General features: G+C 41.0%; 1 pseudogene; it reads left to right on the top strand.

Annotated features, from left to right (window-relative positions):
- Nucleotides 1-4,253: 4,253 nt before the first annotated feature.
- On the top strand, nucleotides 4,254-6,222 carry LOC139379208 (uncharacterized; annotated as a pseudogene).
- Nucleotides 6,223-7,171: the final 949 nt, after the last annotated feature.

Below are 7,171 nucleotides of genomic sequence, written 5' to 3'. Positions count from 1 at the left end.
ATCAAAGAATAAAATCGACATTTATTGACTAGGAAACAGATCTTGCGCCTTTTAATAAAAGTAGATTATGTTTACTTATGCAACGTATTTCAATTACTTTACTACATCACGCAATGATAATTAGTTTGATGGAAAACTCTTTGAGTCCACAAACTCTCAGATTACTCTGGTCTGACTATGCCCTGTATACGCCTCCAAGGTGTCCTCCTTACAAAGGAATTCACACTCAGAGTATACGTAAACTCGACTTCAAGCGTGTGTGGTTCGCTCACCTCTTTCTTGGAAAAAAACTCAGTACGAGATGTGGTATCCACTCAGCTCGCTTCCTCTCAGATCAAAGGTTGGTCCATCTGCTTCGTTCCCGAAGTGTGGTTTCCCTAAGATTCCAAGTTTGAGGGATCCCTCGTGCACGATTTGTTTACCTAGATTGTCAGGAACGGTCACCGAGTGAAGATTCACATCCCTTCCTCGTCGCCAAATCTCGTGGAAATGTCCTGTATTACCAAATCATGAGAGAGCAAACCACACACAAGTCAGAGTATATTATAAAGTTCCATCTTTAATTATATATGAGCTTCACCATAGCCCTGTGACTCTCAGATCAATTCAGTGTCTATAAATAAATTCCCTGAGAGTGCTTGCAAAACAGTTCTTAGTATCATTTATAGCCAAGACACACCCATCTCAACTCACATGGTCTCCTAAAGGAAGTTCCTATCTCATTCTTGGTACCACTTAGGACCAATACATTACCTCATCCAACAGCATATATCAATTGTCAATTATAGATACTCCCATCTTAAACACAACCCCACCTGGACAAGCTCACGGAGGGGAGTGACTGGCACACAGAGTGGAGCCAACTAACTGGTTCCCCATTAATCACGCCATCCCTTCACATGGTTTAGGAATAGTTACAGACACATTCACAGATAAGACTAATCTGACCTCTCCCCTCTCAGGGCCCCAAGTATCTGAGCCCTAGCAGAGAAGGGATAACTGCAAACTGCCAACAGTATTATTCAAAAATAAGACATTCTAATGACAATAAATAAGATAAATCAAATCAAATCAAATCAAATTTATTTATACAGCCCTTCGTACATCAGCTGATATCTCAAAGTGCTGTACAGAAACCCAGCCTAAAACCCCAAACAGCAAGCAATGCAGGTGTAGAAGCACGGTGGCTAGGAAAAACTCCCTAGAAAGGCCAAAACCTAGGAAGAAACCTAGAGAGGAACCAGGCTATGTGGGGTGGCCAGTCCTCTTCTGGCTGTGCCGGGTGGAGATTATAACAGAACATGGCCAAGATGCTCAAATGTTCATAAATGACCAGCATGGTCCAATAATAATAAGGCAGAACAGTTGAAACTGGAGCAGCAGCACGGCCAGGTGGACTGGGGACAGCAAGGAGTCATCATGTCAGGTAGTCCTAAGGCATGGTCCTAGGGCTCAGGTCCTCCGAGAGAGAGAAAGAAAGAGAGAATTAGAGCGAGCACACTTAAATTCACACAGGACACCGAATAGGATAGGAGAAGTACTCCAGATATAACAAACTGACCCTTGCCCCCCTTGACACATAAACTACTGCAGCATAAATACTGGAGGCTGAGACAGAAGGGGTCAGACGGGGTCAGACGATAAAACATCTTATTTATCTATGTTACCTAACTAATTCTGATTCTGCTAGCACACACCAAACAAGTAAAACCTTCAAGACAGTTACTTGCATTCTACAGCTTCCTGTGTCTCAGTGAGTCCAGCCAGTAGACTGTGTGACTCTGTATGGTGCAATAGACCACAAGACCATGGTCGACTGAATGAGAAGTCAACAAAGAAGATTGGGTCCTGTTCAACCAATCACCCACTAGCCCTTTGTTGAAGTGTTGTACACTTGGGTAGACTTTCTCCACTCAAGATGATATATTCAAAGATGGTGTCACTGTTGATGATGTTTCTAATTCTCAAACAAATGGGAAAGTTATATAACTTTACCAAGGACTTCACTGGGACTAAACGTCTGAGTGTGAAGAGAGGGGTTGACAGCTTTAACCTGACCATATCCAAGACACAGTTTATTTATTTTTATTTAACCTTTATTTAACTAGAAAAGTCAGTTAGGGGACTCAGCTACATACTACTCTGCTGCTATTTAAATGGACAAAGTCAAAGGTAACCTAACTTAGTTCTATATTTTGGATATTAATTTTTCATCCATGATATTCTAAATACACATTATAAATTGTGTATTGTAATTGTAATAAATCTAGCAGGACAATACAATTTATAGACCATGATATTAATATGTCACTCTTTTCAGATTTAGAGTCCAAGAGTATGTCTATTGTACAGCAGCCAGGAGACTCTGTGACTCTGAACTGTACAATACACACTGAGACCGGTGTAGGAGAACACAGTGTCTATTGGTTCAGACATGGCTCAGGAGAATCCTGCTCAGGAATCATTTACACCCATGGAGACAGGAGTAATCAGTGTGAGAAGAGCTCTGAGGCTGGGTCTCCTACACAGAGCTGTGTCTACAACTTCCCCAAGAAGATCTGATGCTGGGACTTACTACTGTGCTGTGGGGAGATACTGTTTGGGAACAGGACCAAGCTGGACATTCATAAGAACTGCAGAGTGAAGGAAAAGCAGCCAACAAGTGCTCAACATATGTGGGAACTCCTTCAAGACAGTTGGAATATCATTCCAGGTGAAGCTGGTTGAGAGTATGCCAATAGTGTGAAAAGCTGTCATCAAGGCAAAGGGTGGCTACTTTGAAGAATCTAAACTATTTTGGTTACTATATGATTCCATATGTGTTATTCCAATGTTTTATGTGTTCACTATTATTCTACAATGTAGAAAATAGTAAAACAAAGAAAAACCCTTGAATGAGTGCGTGTGTGCAAACCTTTGACTGGTAGTGTATGTCAGTAGACTAAATTGCTCTTCTGAAATCCCTGCATATGTTGCTACTTTTAGCATCAATAAATGTCCATTAAACAACTGATACTGACTAAAATAGACTTGTTCCTTCCCCTTGTGTTCTGTACATAAAGTATGTCTGTATGAATGTGTGCAGAGGGCTTCTGCAGACCCAACCTACTGATAAATGCTAAACCCCCCCATGCATGCACCCACACAGCGAGATGTTCACAGGTACCTGCACTCTGTGGTCTGCTGTGAACACAAAACAAGTCGGTCTCTACGCTTTGGACAGGCCTGCTGGCCTTTTACACAGTCCAGGGCCTCTATGTGGTTTTCAGCAGGATGTCTATGTGGTGTCACTCTGTTTTCTCTCATTCTTTCAATGTTGTTCACAACCATGACAATAAGCAACACAGTCCACTTAGATATACTGTATACTGTATGTCATGTAGCCTATATATTGTCACTTACAATATCATAGGTTTAATTCATTCAAACTACAATAATTTGTTTACAGAGTTTAAAGAAGAAATTGTATCAATGTATACTAGGCTACAGTGAAGAGGCCTAACCACCGAGGTACACCCCTACTAAACTCTCAACTAGTAGCCTACATTTGAGTTAGTACCTGAATGACAGGGATGAGACTGACTTTAATTCTGTAGGTGTTTCCTCCACATACTCACAGTAATGCTTCACCCCTGTTCACTGTACAGTTGTGGCCAAAAGTTTTGAGAATGACACAAATATTAATTTTCACCAAGTCTGCTGCCTCAGTTTGTATGATGGCAATTTGCATATACTCCAGAATGTTATGAAGAGTGATCAGATGAATTGCAATTAATTGCAAAGTCCCTTTTTGCCATGCAAATGAACTGAATCCCCAAAAACATTTCCACTGCATTTCAGCCCTGACACAAAAGGACCAGCTTACATAATTTCAGTGATTCTCTCGTTAACACAGATGTTGACGAAGACGAGGCTGGAGACCACTCTGTCATGCTGATTGAGATCGAATAACAGACTGGAAGCTTGGAATCAATTGCTTTGCACAAAAGGGCTTCACAGGCAAGGATATTGCTACCAGTAAGATTGCACCTAAATCAAACCATTTATCGGATCATCAAGAACTTCAAGGAGAGCGGTTCAATTGTTGTGAAGAAGGCGCCCAAGAAAGTCCAGCAAGCACCAGGACCGTTTCCTAAAGTTGATTCAGCTGCGGGATCGGGGCACCACCAGTACAGAGCTTGCTCAGGAATGGCAGCAGGCAGGTGTGAGTGAATCTGCATGCACTGTGTCTGATACTGGCACTTCTTGTAGAGATGGGTAAGTCCAACTTTGATATTTCTCTGCTTAAGGGATGTAGACTCAGGTACTTAATTGATGCAATTCATCAATTATTTTTTGGGGTATATAAAGGACTTGTGTAAGTAATGGATCATGTTTCTGTGTGTATTTTAGCTGCTGGACAATCCTTGGAAATGCATCTTATTATGGCCAATGTTGGAGAGACTGTGACTTTGCACTGCTTCTATAAAGGCAACCTGGCACTTTACCTTATGTGGTACAAGCAAACAATTGGTGACAATCCTCAACTCTTATCAGTCTTTTACAAGTATAACAAGAATGCAACATTTTACCATGAATTTAAGGGTAACACTCGCTTCTCAGTGCAAAGCGGTGAAGGAATGAATCACCTAAAGATCTCAGACATGCAGCTCTCTGATTCAGCCACATATTACTGTGGGAACACTTATGCCAACCAGGTGGAGTTTGGAGCAGGAGTCATTCTCACTGTGAAAGGTACAACATCTGAATTTACAAACAAAAGAAATAGTAACTAATTTTCTGAACTTATAATGTTAAGGGATTTTTCCACATTACGTTTTGGATACAATGGCTTAATTATGCTGTATTTGAATGATCAGATATGACTGTGTATGATTTAAACAATGTTAACTTGGGACACAACATTGGGGACAGTTGTACTGACTTATTAACATTCTTGTCAGGTTCAGGGTACAGAAAAATGTCTGTGCTCCAGCAGCCTGTGTTTGAGACAGTCCAGCCAGGAGATTCTGTGACTCTGAACTGTACAATACCCACTCAGACCTGTGTAGGAGAACACAGTGTCTATTCAGACATGGCTCAGGAGAATCCCTTCCAGGAATCATTTACACCCATGGAGACAGGAGTGATCAGTGTGAGAAGAAACCTGAGGCTCCTACACAGAGATGTGTCTACAACCTCCCCAAGAGGAACCTCAGCCTCTCTGATGCTGGGACTAATGTGCTGTGGCCTCATGTGGTGAGATACTGTTTGGGAATGGGACCAAGCTGGACATTCAAGGTAAATGATACGGCTTGTATCTTAATTATATTTTACTGCTCTACTGTGTGGAATATACATTGCCTTGCTGTTCTGAAGGTCCTTTATCAATGTTTGAATGTCCACAGGCATGGCTCAGGAGAATCCCTTCCAGGAATCATTTACACCCATGGAGACAGGAGTGATCAGTGTGAGAAGAAACCTGAGGCTCCTACACAGAGATGTGTCTACAACCTCCCCAAGAGGAACCTCAGCCTCTCTGATGCTGGGACTAATGTGCTGTGGCCTCATGTGGTGAGATACTGTTTGGGAATGGGACCAAGCTGGACATTCAAGGTAAATGATACGGCTTGTATCTTAATTATATTTTACTGCTCTACTGTGTGGAATATACATTGCCTTGCTGTTCTGAAGGTCCTTTATCAATGTTTGAATGTCCACAGGCCAAAGGGCAGACCCTCTTATCTTGGTATACTGCCTGGGTGTAGAATTGACTTTCTTGTTAATCCTGATCATTGTCCTTGCTTGCATCATGTACAAGATGAATCAGATGAAGTGTCTGCAGTGCAGAGGTAAGGGACAACCTTTTAGAAGTTGCTCTTCTTTAACATTACTGTCTACAGATGTATCTGCATGGGAAGAAGGAGTTGCATCTTTATCTTTGAGGTGTTTCTTTTCAGGATCCGTCTCTCTGACATCATGTCCAGCAGTCTCTTCTACAGATGCAGGGGTAAGTAGAATTCCTTACATTTTGTATTACCATAGAAATATGTATGGAAATGTTTATGTTAAATAATAACACATGTTATTATTTCCCCCTCCCACTTTTATAATTGTTTCTCACAGGACCCAGATGGAGACAGTCTCCATTACGTAGCTCTGAATCTGAGCAACAAGAAGAACAGGTCTAGAAGACAGAGAGGTCACATGGAGACAGTGGTGTATGCTGGGATCAGACAGTAGAACTGGATAAATGAAACAGTCCAATGAATTCTCTTTTTATCAACTCCCACTCTATTAACATTATTATCTGTATTACTGTAACGTATAATTACTGTAGCTACTTGAATTAAGTGCATTGCTTCTCTGCCAAACTCATTTTAAATGGACTTGCTTGTGGTAAGATGAATAAAGCATTTAACAGCAGTCAAGACAAAGGAAGTTGAATGTATTGATTTAGGCCAAACTCAGGATCTTTAAAGGTGCAATATGCAGAAATCGCTATGCCATTTCCTGGTTGCTAGAATTCCAATAGTACACCTAATTTCAGTTTATGTGACAAAACAACCAATATGTAGAGAATCATTGTACCATCTAAACCGCTGTGAAATATCTTTTCAATAAGCAATAATATTGTATTTTCAGCTGTTATAAACTAGTGTACAAAACTGAAAGTAAAAGATGCAAAAACTAAACTTAAGAACAGGAAGCTTAGAACTAGAGCGCCTAGAATAGATCTACTGCTTCTTAGACTTGCTTTCAATGAGAAGGAAAGATCTATAACTCACATTTCTATGGGAATTTGGTCAGGTCGCCCAAAAAGTTACATATTGCTGCTTTAATTTGTAGTGTTAAACCGTTTTTTTAATCTCTTCTCGTGCCACTAACATGCCCTCAAACTCACAGCAACCTATTTACATTCTCTTCAGTCTGTGATGAACACAAGATGAGGATGTATCTGCGCTTTGTTAGAGCCTACTAGTTTTGCACACAGGACCCTCTACTCTCTCTCTCTCTCTCTCTCTCTCTCTCTCTCTCTCTCTCTCTCTCTCTCTCTCTCTCTCTCTCTCTCTCTCTCTCTCTCTGTGGTTTTCAGCCGGATGTCTCAGAACTCTTAGCTCTCCGATACTGTAGGCTATACTACTTGCTCTTCAATTTGACCATTTAACAACAATAAACCAACTCTTTTGAT

The sequence above is a fragment of the Oncorhynchus clarkii genome, chromosome 21, assembly GCF_045791955.1.
Source record: "Oncorhynchus clarkii lewisi isolate Uvic-CL-2024 chromosome 21, UVic_Ocla_1.0, whole genome shotgun sequence".
Taxonomy (NCBI): Eukaryota; Metazoa; Chordata; class Actinopteri; order Salmoniformes; family Salmonidae; genus Oncorhynchus; species Oncorhynchus clarkii.
Note: the sequence above shows the minus strand (reverse complement) of the source record. Positions and strands in the feature narration are given on the sequence as shown.